Here is a 16,767-nt window from a genome sequence, read left to right as displayed (position 1 = left end):
TTATTTGATAACATGGGGACGAATCTGAATTTTTCTTCTTCTTTCCATCCCCAAACAGATGGTCAAAGTGAAGTAGCAAATTCTACAGCATTGGATATGCTGAAATGCTACGTGGGTGACCAAGTTCAGACTGGGAAAAGTACCTACCATTAGAGTTTGCTTACAATAATACAATACACAGCTCTACAGGGAAAGCCCCCTTTGAGGTCATCTATGGAAAGGTGATTCTGCCACCTATCCTGAGGACCAAGGACAATATATTTGCAGCTGATCAGTTTGTGAGAGACCTCCACACAGCTTACAGCCAAGTCCGGACAGCAATCGAAAGGTCTCAAGAGAAACATAAAAGAGCTACAGATAAGCATAGGAGACAGTTAGATCTCAAGGAAGGGGATTGGGTACTTTTAAAGTTCAAGAAAGCTAGGCTCCGCAAGTTTAAAGGCAAACAAAAAGTGTATGCAAAGTTATCTTCCAGATATTATGGCCCTTTCAAGGTTACAGAAAGAATAAATGAGGTTGCATACAGGTTAGCATTGCCAGAGCATTGGAGGATTCACAATGCATTCCATGTGAGTCTTCTAAAGAAATTCCAGGGGCTAGAGCCTACAAAGCCAGTATCAGAGGATCCACCAGAAGTGGATGAGCTAGAGGAGGTCCTTCAGCCAGAACAGATTGTGTACCATACTATACGCAAAGGCCCTCAGGGCAAGGAGTTTTACAGGTATCTTGTAAAATTCAAGAATTATACGGCATTGGATGCCAAGTGGATGGATGAAGACATGTTGTCCGATCATCCACAGCTTTTGGATGTTTACAAGGAAGCTTTTCAGTTGAGGTCAACTGAATAGAAGCCAAGGGGATATCACCGCAATGTAAATATCCTAAGTCAAAGTACAGTTGACCATTTATTTGATCATAATTAAAGAGTTTTCCATCTAGGTTAATTATGGTCAAAAGATTTTTTCTATTGGTCAAAGAATTGACTACGATAAAAGATACTTGACTCTGGTCCAGTAAACCTGACTTCAATCGCGGAGACTTGGTTTATTACCAAGAGGGTTAACTACGGTTAACCAGAGAACCACCGAGCTGACTACGGTCAAAGAGTGTTGACTTCGATCAACGAGACTTGGCATGCGCCAAGAGAGTTAACTACGGTTAACTAAGATGTGCTAACTTCCGTTGGAGAGTTGTGCCACCTTCGGTTGCAGCGACTTGACTATAATTAAAGTGCCTTGACCCTTGGTCGAAGCCCCTTAATTATGATCAAGAGCATTGACTTCGGTCAACCAGAGAATAGATATATATTTTTATATTTGTTATGTGTGCACATGTGTTCAGTGGGGACGCCCACCGTGACTAGAATTAGTCCACAGTGTGTTATTTGCATGCAAAGCGCTAACAATTAATGGATGCCATGGTGGTGCGCTTTAATTAATTGTTGCAGGTACTAGGAAGAGTTATTTTCCTAAGCGCTACCGGAGCCTAACAAGAGTCTAGGAGGCGGTTTGCGTGACCAAGTGCTTCGAAGACTCCAGAGTTGCCCTTAGTGGCATGTAATTAGGAAAGTAATGTAAAATAATTTGACAAGTAGCTTGAAAGCGAGCCTAAGAGCTTATGTAATGATTCATATTTTCGTTTGGATTTATGTATGAACAGCTTCCACGCTGAACTCATGTACTTAATTTCTCTCTGATGAATAAAAACCTTCGGGGGGGTCCAACCTGACGATTGTCCTGGGCCCTAAACCAAATATGCGGAGATGCCCAATGTGTGGCTTGTGTCGAGTGAATGCTTCATAAGGAGTCATACCTTGTATCAGTTCGGTAGGAAGCTGACTAAGCAAGTAGTTTGCTGTAGCTATTGCTTCTGCCCAATACTGATTCGGAAGATGCTTTTCACTAAGCATTGCTCACTGTCTACTAAAGTCCCATTCTTCCTTTCAGCTCTTGCATTCTGCTGAGAAGTATCTACACATGTGAATTCTCTTCGAATGCCGTGATTTCTACAAAAGTTCATGAATGCTGAAGACATGTATTCACCTCCTCTATCTGATCTCATGACCTTGATCTTTCTGCCTGTCTGGTTTTCTACCATGGCTTTGAATTCTTGAAATCTCGAAAACACTTCAGATTTCTCTTTCAGAAAGTAGACCCAACAATATCTGCTATAGTCATCCATGAAGACTGTGAAAATCCTGATACAACAAGTTGTGGTAGTGGAGCTACTAAAGAGCATCCATATCAATGCAAAGTGCAAAAATGCAGAATAGCAGTACTAAGTCCTAAGTACAACATAGTCATGTCAATGGTCAACTATATATCAATCTCAGCATCGTCATCAATATCATCATCATCATCCGCAGCAACATGATATCAAGATGGATGGGCCGCTGGAGGCATGAAGTCGGCAATACAGTGCTGTCGGCCACTCTAAGGTGCGGTCGTGGCTCCTGTCTCCATGCTCGAAGTATCCTCTCACGGTGTCTGAGTGCCTCATGAATGAAACCTGCCAAACACCGCTGGTCTGAGTAGGAGAGGAAACATGCCAAAATCCTGTAACTATCCCTTCAGAGGCAGTGGAAACGTCCTCGGATCTCATAGTACACAAGACACCTGAAGATGAAATGCTCCTCTGTCTCAAACTCCTGCATGTCACACAGTGTGCATATGCGCCTCTCCCTGGGTAGTCGCTCTGCTCTGCCACTCTCGATGTGAAGTCTGTGTGAAGAGACCCGAAACTGCCCAAGAGAGATCCTCAGCGAGTGAGGTAGGTGAATCTGTGTATATTCTGGTGGGTCAATGAAACCCTCCGCTGTGATATGTAAGAAGTGATCTCTGTAGAAGCTAAGCTTCACTGGGAGTTCACTCGGTCCCAACCAGGTCCGAAATGTATGTAGTTGTAGTACATCCTCAGATATAACCTGGTTGACCTCGTGTGATGAGAGGAGAGAAAACGGAGCATCCATGCTGTATTGGAAGGGATGTAGTCTATCCATGTGGAGCCCCAATCGCTCAAACCATCTCTCTGTACGTGCATACCGGCACCTCTGGTCTCCTCCTGCTGGTGCCATAGAAGAGGATAGAGCTATCCATGGTAGCCTGCTACGCCTCGAGGTATAATCCCCATATTCCCTAACTTGGTACAGATATGTGATGACCTGAAATGCAGCATCTAGCTGTAAAGGAGGTGACCCAAACTCAGCCTGAATGATCTGGTGAGGAACGGATGACTTACCACGAATCATCCGTGATAACATGAGAACCTATAGCCGCTCCATACGGGCCACTTTGTATCCGACAAGTCTGGCCCCCAACAAGGGCTGCCGTACATCCCCGCTAGACGAGCCAAGGAGTCAAAAAGCATCCCCTTGATGTGTGGGTCCAGAGAAGATAACCCCAAGATAAGTGTATGATGAAACTATCTCAACACATGACCCCGCAAATGTGAACTAGTCCTAACGCATGATGGCTCGAGATGTATTGAAGATCATGACCTTGGTTTTATCCAGGTTGACCTTCAAATCATGAGACTCACAAAAGGACTGTAGTACGTCTAGGTGTCTCTGAAGCCCCTCTGCTGAGGAAGACAAGAGAGCCACGTCATCAGCATAGAGCAAAATCTGGATCAACGTGCCCACAAGAGACCAACCTACACCCCCCTGTGTCTGCATCACTGTCTCAAGCTCGTCAATATAGAGGCCAAACAAGGTAGGTGACAAAGGACACCCTTGTTTGACCCCGATGGTGCTCATGATCTCGTCTGTCCACCCGAATCCTGTCCGAACTCTGCCAGAAACTCTCACGTAAAGTGCCATGACAGCCCAAATGATCTCCTGGTCATAACCCAAGTCCTGTAGGCACCGTATGAGGCAGGCTCTCGGGACCGTGTCAAATGCCTTGCGAAAATCCACAAAGCAACAATAAACCCTCTGCTTCTGTGACCTCGCCTCCTCAATGATACATCTGAGCGTGAGAATGTGATCCATGGTTTCATGATCACACCGAAATCCGGCCTGTCCTACTGCTCTAAGTCCTCGACACTCTGCAAGTTTGCTAACCTCGGAGTCAAGTACTGATGCATAAATCTTGGACATGACATGTCCAATCATAATGGTCCTGTAGTTCTTCGGGCTCATGGGACCCCTACCTTGTGGATGGGTGAGATAGTGTTAATGATCCAAGTGTGTGGAAATCCCAAATAAACCGCTTCATTAAAAAGCTTTGCTAAGATCAGGGCTAGGAGGTTCATCCCATATGCAATAAACTCAGTGCATAGCCCCTCATGATCCTTCGCTTGGCCATTATGAAGTTTCATTACGGCATCCTTTACCCCTCCTCTAGTGAAGAGGATGCAGGATGTGGGACGAGGCATGTGTGAGAGGTTAGGGACTGGCTGATTTGGGATGTCATAAAGTGTGCGTGCATAATCAAACTAGATCTGAGTGTCAGTGAGTGGCGGAGGGGACTGTCCTTCTAGAAATCTCCGCCAGAAGTCCTTAGAGTTGTTACTGAACAAAATGTTCAGTAGCTCCTCCTTGTTCCGACGAACGAAGTCTAGTTTCTTCCTCCGTACCCGTCTACGGTATTCACGGAGCATATCTGGTGCGCTCGGAAGACTGTTTTTGGTTTCGAATCTGAGTTGACGGCGTAAAGCCTTACACTCATCATCATACCAACTATTACAGGGTACGGCTCCAGGGGGTGGTGGGCGGGTGGTGTGGGAGAAAGCGTGAATGGCAGCCTCGTGTAGTGAGCGAGTGACAAGGGCAGCACGATCCTCTAAAAGGGGTATGGAGTCAATATAAGCGAGGAGTATGTACAGACGGCCAGAGTAAGAAGGTAAGTGATCCCAATCAAAGCGTATATCGTGGTAGGTGGAGTAAGCACTGAGTGGGGTGGAAGGTGCTGTGCGAAGGGAGGTGGAGATGCTAAAGAAAAGGTATGTATGATCAGCCCCTCGGGAGAGAGATACTACAGTAAAGTCAGTAATGCAAGATGTAAAGACAGGGACCCATGATGTAGTCAACAACACTAGAGCCCCCCCCATGTGGAAAGCATGTGAAACCACCTGAAGCGGGCCATCTGTCAAGACCATTATAGATAATGAGATCATGTATCCTGCCGAGGTCTAATAGGGCTTGCCCATAAGATGAGAATGGACCTCGCCTGTCAGCCTAAGCCCGTAGCATACCTGCCTCCTCAAGGTCAATATCTGGCAGTGGAGTGGAATCATCTATGAAGTCAAGAAGTGGTACCTGACGGGTCCTTGCCCTCGCGTTGAAGTCCCCCACTAGAAGAACTTCTCCGCGGCTAGAAAAGTCAACGATGGACTGATAAAGGGCAGCAAATGGGGATGTCTCATCATCACCTCGGATATCTCTGGCAAAGTAGCAAACTGCGACAAACAAATCCCGACTGTCCATGTGTCGAGTCCGGATCCAAAGAAATCTGGAATGTGTATCTCTCTGCTCTACTGAAATGGTCCCCCGAAGTGTGGATCTGAAAAGGACTGCAACTCCACCTGAACCTCGAACTCCTCCTGTACCCCTCGTCTCATCTCTGTAGGCAGACTCCCATGTATATCCGCTAACTTTTGGAAGAGGGCCCTCTCGACTCTAATGTGTCTCTGTATAAAAGACTATGTCGTGACCTGTATAGGATTCCAATAAGTTCCCTAGTTCTGACCATAAGGTACCTTTACAATTTCAAATGGTGCAGGACAGGGTCTCGGATATCTAAGTCTCATAGACCCCGCTTCCCTATGTAGGGGAGGGGACAGGTGCCCTATGAGGGCCTGTAAGAAGTCGCCCCTCTCGTACCACTGTCCACTTCCCCTCCTTCCGAGCATGATCCCGCTGCTGCAGCAAAGAGTGCCTCTCCTCAACCTGTAGACGTGTGAGGTCCTCATCCATAGCGATCGCTGGCTGGTCTCGAAGGACTGACCTGCGTCGTAGAGCTGAAAGTCGTGCCTGAGTGTCATGGAACTGTATGATCAGGGGTTGCTCTTGGTTGGGATCTCTCCCCACCTGTCATGCCCTCTCTATCCTGTGCTCATCCACACCCAGGGTAGCAGCCACGAACGCAATCACATCTACCATCGGTGTAGCCTCAGTGCGTGGGATCCTGCGTACTCTGATGTTGAGAGCCTTACTGGCTCTCTGCTGCTGCTCCATGAGGGTAGCCGAAATGGTTACCCTTGCGGGTTCCCGTTTGGCCACGTCAACCCATCTAGAAGTCTCCTCAATAGCAGATTGCATGCTCGCAATCTGTGCCTCGACCACTCGGGTACTCCCTGGGACAATGTGTGTGACTGTGACCTCCTCTCGCACCTACATGATATCCTATCTGGGTCCCTGAATAAGACCCGCCTGCTCCCGAATGGCCCTAGCTTGCTCCTATATGATGCGGCTCTGCTCCTGGTTGAAGCAGACCTACTCCCATGCAAAGCGAGTCAGCTCCATCTCACGCTCACGAAAACTATGTATCTCCATGAGCAAGGTCTCACGGGCCTCTAGTGTATCAGCCCACTCGTGTCCATGCTGAAACTATGGTGACTGTGGCATGAAAGTGTGGGACTGAGTCCGGAAACTGGATGGTGACTAAGTGAGGAACGGAGATGACTGTGGAATGGATGAGGCAGTCCCAACGGGGTGTGGGAGCGTGGGCTGACTGAGAAGGAGAGGGGAGAGTGAAGCATAATGCGGAACAGTGTATGACACGTCATAAGCTGTGCGAGAGCTGTAATAGGAGAGGAGGGGGAGGGAACAACAACCAGCACGATGGACATGAGTACGTCACTGATCGTAGATGTAGAGGGAGCTGAGACTGGAACTAGAGCTGAGCCTGAAGCGAGGGCTGAAGTCAAAGTAGAGATAGAGATAGAGGGAGCTGAGGCTGGAGCTGAAAACAAAACTGACACTGTAGCGGGAGTTGAGGTTGAGGTGGAGATAGAGGCTGAAGAAGTTGAGGCGGGTCCTACCTTTGCCTTGCTGTCTACTCCGAGTCCACTTCGGTTGTAACGTGTGTTCACATCCTCCAATTTCAGCAAATGAGAGTATCTTTGCTGTCTTTTACGAGGGAGGATTTCAAAAGGGCTGTCATTAGACAGCAAAAAAGAGTCTCAAGGTTCCCTCTTGGATACTTTACGAGACAGCAAGCAAGTTGCTGCCCTTGGCTACCCACACCAAAGGTGCACAAAGTTAGATGCATGGCAATTCGCTTGATGTTGCGTTGATTGCCACTGCTTGTAATGAGGAACCTCTATGTCACCGAGATGCATGCAAGCACCGAATGGATGCAGGGCATGAGAATTGAACTTGATGCTAATGGCACTTGAGAGTTGTGTGACTTGCTTGCCAACAAGCATGCCATAGGCACTAAGTGGGTGTACCAATTGAAACACAATGCTAATTTTATTGTTGACAGTTACAAAGCCTACCTTGTTGCAAAAGGCTAGGCCCAACAACATGGCATTAACTTTGAGGATACATTCACTTCCCCCACTTCGCACAGTACGACCATTCGGTGCGTCATTACTCTCGCATCCCACGGGCATTGGAAAGTACACCAGCTGGACATTAAGACCGCTTTCCTTCAAAGAGATTGTACTAGAAGAGGTCTAGGTCACCCAACCTTCAAGATTTGAGGTTGTAAGGTTCTGAAAATCAAGTAGGCCAGCTGAAAAAGGCCCTCTATGATTTGAAGCAAGCACCGCGGGCATGGTATGCTTGGCTTTCCAGAGGCCACTCTTTATGTCTTCAAGAGTAAATCAGAATCTCTTATTTTAATTCTCTGTGTGGATGTCATGCTTATCACCAGGCCCAATAAACCAAAAATTGCAGATTTCAAAGCAGATTTGTAGAAATCATTTGCAATGTCAGATATGGGCAAGTTACACTACTGTTTAGGCATCCAGTTTGCTAATGTTGAAGGGGGCATAATGATGGGTCAATCCAAATATATTGGACAGATCTTGTAGCACTTCTTTTTTTTTTTGGGCAAAGAAATATTTGATTATATTATAATCATATGATTTGTACAATGAAGTCCCAAGTGAACAAAGTTTAGAAAAGTTTATAAGAATCTGCAGATCCTTCGTGTGGGGGGGGTGTGACACAAGAAGAAGAATAGCCAAGGTCAAATGGGCTTTCTGTACCAGGCCCAGAAAGGAAGGAGGGTTGGGAGTTATTAATATACAATTGGCAGCCTACAAATTAGCAGCCACATGAATAATAAAAGCCATCACTTCTCTTGAAAGTGACTCGGCTAACCTCCTTCTCAGACATTTCAAGTATGTCAGACCTTATAGGGTCCCTAGATGGAAGGACTTCCCTCTTCTCTCAGCCATAGGCAACCCAGAACCCTGCACAACCAAGGGGAGCTAGCTTTGGAAAACTCTATGGTGGGCCTTTGAGCAGATCAAGAGTCACATTATCCTCTCTGGAAAAGGGAGCTTCATGACTCTAGATTCAATTTGGGTGCCTGTCTTCTTCACCAAACAGCAGTTAAGTGATGAATACTTCCTGAAAGCATGGCATCTTTCAAAGAAGGGGATTATGAGCAGAATACAGTTGTGGGAGGGAGACATTACCTGGAAAGGGGGCAGGGTCCTAGACTTCAATAGAGAGTTTGGCTGGGTAGGCAGATTATCCCTCTTACCTATCCCCACTCCTTTTGAAGGCATTGAAGAGGTTGTGACCAAACTCAATGTCAGATGGAACAGTGCTGATCCTGAAAGGAAATGGGGTAACAGATTTGCACTAATCTGGGATAGAAGAATCCTAGAGAAAATGTCCACTTTGTTATGGCTTTGCACTGATCTGGGATGGAAGAATCCTAGAGAAAATGTCCACTTTGTTATGGCTAATTCTGCACAAGGCTGTCTGGACTAATTGCAGAAGCCTCAGGGATTGGTAAGGGAGATCATGCAAATACTGTTTTGGTATCAAGGAGGACATTTTCCATTTGTTTATAGCTTGCCCCAGAGCAAGAAAGGTCTGGAAATTTGTTCAGTGAAGGATAGGGGAGCCAATCAACTGGAGGTCTATTCTATTGGGAGATGCACTCAAAATTTCTTATGCCACATGGGTAAACATTATGGTTTATTTGGATTTCCAGAAATGCCTATCAATTCAATGAAGAGGTCAAGCATGCTGACCAGATCTTTTTTAATTGGTATGAAAGATATTTTCCTACTAACTGAACACTACTTGCTGTGGTCCAGGCCAAATTCTTGTTGGACCAAGAGTTCCATAACTATGATGATCAGGTTTCACAACTGCAGGCAGAACTTGAAGACCACATCAGGGATGCAAGGAGGTGTACCAACTCCAGCGTTGACCAGCTACCATCTCTGTTCCCAGTTAAAGAAGAACCCACAGTTTAAAGAGTCACCCTGTTCCTCTGTTACCAGGTCAACAGCAGCGGATTTTGTTGTTTTTTCTACTCTGACAAGAAGAAATCCTGGTCTCAAGATGAGGGATGCAAGAAACCTTTCCTATCAACAAATGGAGCAGAGCCTGCTATCAAAGCACTACTGATCAGATCAGTGAATCTGAGCTTTTGTTCCTCTCCTCTGATCTTTTGTTTCTCTCCTCTGAGCAGTGGATTTTTTGTAGGCATACTAGATCTTCCTCTTTAGAGGAGAACATTTCTTGCAGCACTTCCAATTTAAGGATTTCTACTCAACTAGGCTTCCGTTTCTCCTCCGAGGATGGGAGTGCTCCATTTGATGCCACTCTTTACTAGCAAGCTGTGGGCTGCCTTATTTACTTACGTAATTGTCACGGGCATCCTCAGCCCGTGGCATGTTGGATTGCGACGTGGACTGCCACGCAGGCAACCACGTCAGCCGGCTGCCACACAAGCAGCAGCCAGATAAGCAAACCGTACAGTAGAAGACACCACGTCAGCAAAGTGCCACGTCAGCAGATGACGTCAGCAGGTTGACTGCCACGTCAGCAGCAACAGGTCAGTGAACAAGAGCAGTCTGGTTGATGGGCAAAAATATGCCTGGTCGGTCAGTTTGAGGCCCAAGGGGGGCCTATTAAAGCAGCCCCCTTGGCCATCATTTCTCATCCCCACCTCAGGCCTTCCAAGCCTTCCGTGCAGCAGTAGACAGGCTTCCCTGCAGCAGACCAACAGGACGCCTCAGCCTCTACAAGGATCTAGTGAGGATTCGCCTCCTCTTGGTAGTCTAGTTTCCTCCAGTTTGCAATTGAGGGTTTCAGCCCCTCCATACAGTTGTATTCAGCCCTTTGGGCATTCATACATTCCAATTATATATTCCTCTCCGGAGGTCCACTACATTTCTCTCCCTCTGATTCTCTCACTCACATCCACAACATCACTTTGTGTATTGAGTGCATCATCTTGCAATTGCAGTTAGTATTGGGCAGGAGAGAGAGTGAGGATAGTCTATCTCCCGCTACATTGGTATCAGAGCTTCAAATTCTATCCTGAGACAGAGGGGTATCTATTTTTATATTTTGTATTTTGTTCCTACCCCAGACTATATATTTTGTATTTTGTCGCTACCCCAGACTAGTGGTAGTACCATACTCCATAAGCCGCTCCCTCCCTTACTCCATCACGCATCGGGCCGGCTCCTGTCTTCAGCCGTAGGTCTTTACACCTTGCTGCATGCAATAAAGAGAGGAAATTTTTTTTCCATGGATCAAGCGGTTCAGGACAGTCAGGGACAGCCCCGCCATTTATGGTCCAGACAAGATCAGGTAAGGACACATGAGCACCAGTGAACAGTCCAACACCAGGGGGGACGGTTCCGTGCCTCCACCACCCCCACCACCACAGAATCCTTCAGACATTTCCATGTCTGCCATGACAGCCATGTTGCAGGCTATGATGCAAATGCAGCAACAATAGTCCAAGGCTCTCTTCACTCGCATGACCCAGCTTCAGAAGATTCGGGAAGATCATGAGCAGGTCGCTGGGGAGCGTGAAAGGCTAGCTCAGAAGGCAAAAGAAGAATGCAATCGGGAGGTACGGGAAGCAAAAGAAGAATGCGATCGGGAGGCTTGAGAAGCAAAAGGAGAACGTGATCCAGAAGCTCAAGAAGCCGAAAACGGCAGCTCGGGAAGCAAAAGACGAACACAATCGAGAGGCTCAGAAAGCCAAGGAACTCCGGGACCACGAGGCTCACGAGGCCAAGGAACTCCAAGAACGTACCGCTCGAGAAGAGAAGGAAGAACGGGACCAATAGCTTCTCATTTCTCTACTCCAACCAGCCGGAAAGAAATGGAGAGACTTCCACCTCCAACCAAGCCCTCCTTCCCAGGGAAGCTCGACTTCACACAATATGATGGTAAGCAAGAACACCCTTCGTGTTGACTTCGTGCCAATCAATTTGAAAATTATTTTTCAGTAATGCCTAAAAAGGACAACGAGTACTGCATCCTAGCATCCATACACCTCACAAGCTGCTCGAGAAGAGAAGGAAGAACGGGACCGGTAGCTTTTCATTTCTCTACTCCAACTAGCATGGGAAGAAATGGACAGACTTCCACCTCCAGCCAAGCCCTCCTTCTCGCGGAAGCTCGACTTCACACAATATGATGGTAAGCAAGAACCCTTCGTGTTGACTTCGTGCCTTAATCAATTTGAAAATTATTTTTCAGTAATGCCTAAAAAGGACAATGAGTACTGCATCCTAGCATCCATACACCTCACAAACCTGGTGGCTCAAGTGGCAGAAGGACCGCTATGATGCAGATGAGGAGACACCTTTCTATAGCTGGACGGAATTTGTGAAAGAGCTTCAATCACAATTCTTACATTCTGTGAGCTACGCCAGGGAGACACCGAGACAATGAAACATTATGCCAATAAATTCATGCAGGTGTTTTTGGAGGACAGTCAGAAGCTGAGAAAATTTATCCATGGGCTGCATACAGACATCTAGTGGTGTGTCAGAGGTTTCAGCCACGTGATTATGAGTGTGCATATGAGCTTGCTCAGAATTTTGAGCTCATGCACAAGGGTCAAGGATCCGAGCAGGTCAATAGTAAGAAGTCCTAGGATTCCACACCAAGTGATGGTGGAAATGGGCAGCAGAAGAAGAGCTGGATGGCAGGTACTTGGATAAAGCAACCCGAGCACTTTTATGTGAAAGAGAACCAATTCTTCCAAATTGTCATGTGCCCGGCCATATTAAGGAAGAGGATCCGCATTACCAGAAGCTTCTAACACCAGAAGCCGCATCAAGTGGTTCAGCAACAGCTTCAAAACCTCATTAGTCATTGAGGAGCTTGATGAACAGCAGACTATAAGGACAACCTTAGTAGTCATACAAGAGCTTGAAGCTCAGCAGAAGGGGGAGCCTCATCAGTTTCCCAATATGTTTCAATTTTCTGGACAGGTCCGTGGTCAAAAGGTCCTTATCTTGGCAGATTCAGGCAGTTGCGAGGACATCATCTCCACCAAAGCAGCTCAGAAGGCTCAGTTGCCTCTTACGCCAACGGAACCAATGACCTTGAATGATGCATTTCCAAGGCAGCAGATAGAGAGCAACATGCGAGTAGCTTCAGCCACTCTGAAGATCTCAGGGTGGGTACACAGTCAGCCGACACCACGGCCTCCCTTGTCGAGCAGAGCCCTATCCTACTAGGCCCTCATGTCGTCCACGTCCTTCCTCGGTACCATGGCTTCACAGTCGAGGACATGGACTCGACTCATCACGTGCCACAATTCCCAATGACACTCCGCTTCCCGGGGCTTCTGAAGGAGTACAAATCTATTCTTCCTTCCATAGGAAATTGTTTTGGCACAGTTCTAGCATCTCCGCCACAGACAGCGGCTTCAGTAGTGGCAGACAACGAGGTCCCCCGCCTCCGGGTTATCAGAGCATCCAGAGTCCCTCCCAGAGGAGATCCTCCTGGAGACCTTAGATGGAGGCGAGTTCAGACAACGTGTGGAGATCTCTGGCTTGCCCGGGCAGTGTCTTCGGAGCAGATAGATGGGTCACCTGGCACGGGACTGTTTGGTAGGCAGGGCCCCTCACCAGAGACAGGAGCATAGGGAGGCTCAGCGCTGTCCGTCGGCCAGGCCCCAGCAACAGGCAAGGCACTAGCAAACACCTCGGGTGGTTTCACATGCTTCCCACATGGAGGGGGCTCTAGAGTTGTTGATTACATCATGGGATCCCCTGCCTTCACTTCACGCATCACCAATTTCACTGTAGCCCCTCTCCCTCCAGGGACTAATCACACTTACCTTTTCTTTAGCGTCTCCACTCCCCACCGTTGCACAGCACCTTCCACCCCACTGAGTTCTTACTCCTCATACCATGATATACGCTTCCACCGTGACCACTCACCTGCCTACTCTAACCATCTATATATACTCCTTGCTTACATTGACTTCATACCCCTATTAGAGGACCGAGCTGCCTTGATCACCCGCTCACTACACAAGGCTGCCCTCCATCTTTCCCTCACACCACTCGCCCATCACTTCCTGGGACCGTACCCTGTAATAATTGGTACGATAAAGAGTGTAAGGCTTTACACCGTCAGCTTAGATTCAAAGCCAAAAACAGCCTTCTAAGCGAACCAGAGACGCTATGCAAGTATCATAGACTGGTACGAAGAAAGAAACTAGATTTTATTTGTCGGAAAGAGGAGGAACTATTGAACATTCTGTTCAGTAACAACTCTAAGGACCTCTAAAGGAGATTCCTAAATGGACAGTCCCCCTCATTACTTACCCACACTCACGCCTGGTACAATTATGCACGCACATTATATGACATCCAAAACCAGCCAGCCCCTGACCTCTCACATATGCCACGCCCCACTTCCTACACCCTCTTCACTGTGGGGGGGGTGAGGGATGCCGTAATGAAACTTCATAATGGCCAAGTGAAGGATCATGAGGGGCTATGCACTGAGTTCATTGCATATGGGATTAACATCCTGGCCCCGATCCTAGCGAAGCTTGTTAATGAAGCTATATTTAGGGTTTCCACGCAACTGGACTATTCACATTATTTCACCCATCCACAAGGCAGGGGATCCCATGAACCCGGAGAATTACAAGACCATTATGATTGGACATGTGATGTCCAAAGATCTATGAATCCGTGCTTGATTCCGAGGTCAACCGATTTGCGGAGTGTCGAGGACTTAGAGTAGCAAGACAGGCTGGTCTCCGACGTGATCATGGCACTATGGATCATATTCTCACGCTTAGGTGTGTCATCAAGGAGGCGAGGGCACCGAAACAGAGGGTCTATTGTTGCTTTGTGGATTTCCGCAAGGCATTTGACACAATCCCAAGAGCCCGTCTCATACATCGCCTATAGGATTTGGGGTATGACCAGGAGATCGTTTGGGCGGTCATGGCACTTTACAAGAGAGTTGCGGGCAGAGTCTGGGTGAACAGATGAGATCATGAGCACTATTGGGGTCAAACAGGGGTGTCCTTTATCAGCCACTCTATTTGCCCTTTACATAGATGAGCTTGAGACAGTGATGCAGGCACGGGGGGGGGGTGCTCTCTCGCTGGCACGTTCATCCGGATATTGCTTTATGCAGACGATGTGGCTCTTTTGTCTTCCTCTGCAGAGGGACTTCAGAGACACCTTAACGCACTCCAGTATTTTTCTGACTCCCATGATTTGAAGGTCAACCTGGGTAAAACCAAGGTTATGATCTTCAATAAATCTCGAGCCGTTATGTGCCAGGAGCAGTTCACGTTTGATGGGTCACCTGTTGAGATAGTTTCATCATATACATATCTAGGGGTTGTCTTCTCCAGGCCCATCTTCACTATGAGACCCGCGATGCAAGCACGCTTAGGCAGAGATACGCATCATTGGCCAAATTAGAGAGGCAGTGCTTCCACTCACACTTTTAGGATCCACGGACCAAGGGGATGTTGTTCGACTCCTTGGTCCGCCCAACGAGCATGTATGGCAGCCCTTATTGGGAGCCAGATCTATCCGATACAGAGTGGGCACGGGTGGAGCGACTACAGGTGCTCATGCTATCACGGATGATTTGCAGTAAGCCATCAGTTCCCCACCAGATCATACAGGCTGAGTTTGGGTCATCTCCACTACAGCTAGATGCTGCATTTCAGGTTATCACATATCTATACCGAGTCAGAGAGTATGGGGATTACCCTTCCGGAAGCAGGAGAATGCCATGGTTGGCATTGTCTTCCTCTATGACACTCTCAGCAAGAGGTAACCAGAGATGCAAGTATGCACGCACAGAGAGATGGTTTGAGGGGTTGGGACTCCACATGGACAGACTCCCTCCCTTCCAGTACAGTTTGGATGCTCCTTTCTCCCCCCTCATGTCACACGATGTCAACCAGGTGATCCATGAGGATCTCTTACAGCTACACACATTCCGGACCTGGTTGGCACGAAGCGAACTCCCAGTGAAGCTTAGCTTCTACAGAGATCACTGCTTACATATCACAAATGAGGGTTTCATTGATCCACCAGGGTACACATAGATCCACTTACCCCACTCATAGAGGATCTCTATTGGGCAGTTCCGGGTCTCTTCACATAGACTTCATATAGAGAGCAGCAAGGCAGAGCGTCTACCTAGGGAGAGGCGCTTATGCACATTATGCGATATGCAGGAGGTTGAGACAGAGAAGCACTTCATCTTCAGGTGTCCCATCTATTATGAGATCCGCGGGCGTTTCAACTTTCTACTGTCTCTTTAGAGATAGTTATGGGGCCCTGTCCCGATTCCTCTCCTAACCAGATCAGAGATGCTTGGCAGACTTCATTCATGAGGTAGTTAGGCACCGCAAGAGGATACTTCGATCACGGAGACAAGAGCAGACTTCTTCCTTGGTAGACCCCTCCCAGAGCTCTATCACGGAGTTCTTTCAGCCAGATCTCCTGGACCCCCCCGAGACGAGACCTCGACATGATCGGGACTCAGAGCCAATGACTCAACAACTCAGACAGAGGATAGACCCACAGATTACACACACAGAGATGTCACAGGACTGCACCCTCGAGTGGCCGACAACACTCTATCGCCAATTTCCTGCCTCCAGTACCTCATTCACCTCTGATGTCCTGATGAGGACGATGATGATGATGATGTGACTGATTTGTAGTTCAATCACCGACATGACTATGTTGTCCTTAGTACTTAGGACTATCATTCTGCATTATTTTTACATTATGCATTGGTGTGGATGCTCGTTTAGTAGCTCCACCCTCACAGCTTGATTGTACCAGGGTTTCACAGTAGTCTCACAGACCCATCGGTCTTCCAAAGACTTTAATAAACTTTCTTTCTTTCTTTCTTCATAGCTACAAAAGAGTGTGTTTTGCTCACAAGTTATTTTCAGATCTTCATGTCAGCTAGAACATTTCTGTCATCTATAGTGACAGCCAAAGTGCTTTGGCTGTTGCACATAATCCCATGTTTCATGCACGTACGAAGCACATTGAGTCACACCATCATTATCTTCGAGAGCAACTCTCAACTAGAGGTATACAATTGTCCTACGTTCCCACGGAGGATAACTTAGCAGATCTCTTCACAAAGGTTGTACCAGACCCAAGTTTTAGCCTTTTCGGCATGCCTTATACTTGGTACTATTTATTACGTCGTGATGGTCTTCCTGTACTATCACAAGTTGCTATATCCATCTTGGTTAAACATGTGCAACCACGACATAGTTTCCAAGTATACCTAAAATGTATCCAAGATACTCAGCCATACCATGGAGGGGGTTTGTTAGCACTTAGCCTTGGTATGGCCTTGCA

At 47.3% G+C, this 16,767-nt stretch overlaps 1 protein-coding gene across 1 annotated transcript in view; it reads right to left on the bottom strand.

The window, feature by feature from the left end:
• Nucleotides 1-16,767, bottom strand: part of LOC147883279 (Rhodanese/Cell cycle control phosphatase superfamily protein) — a 59,324-nt gene that overhangs the window by 17,722 nt on the left and 24,835 nt on the right. The window lies entirely within an intron of this gene.

The sequence above is a fragment of the Dipteris shenzhenensis genome, chromosome 28 (genome assembly GCF_047967505.1).
Source record: "Dipteris shenzhenensis isolate YYH24624 ecotype China chromosome 28, Dip_SZ_1.0, whole genome shotgun sequence".
NCBI classification, from domain to species: domain Eukaryota; kingdom Viridiplantae; phylum Streptophyta; class Polypodiopsida; order Gleicheniales; family Dipteridaceae; genus Dipteris; species Dipteris shenzhenensis.
The sequence above is the reverse complement of the archived record's forward strand: the minus strand, read 5'-3'. Positions and strand labels throughout refer to the sequence as shown.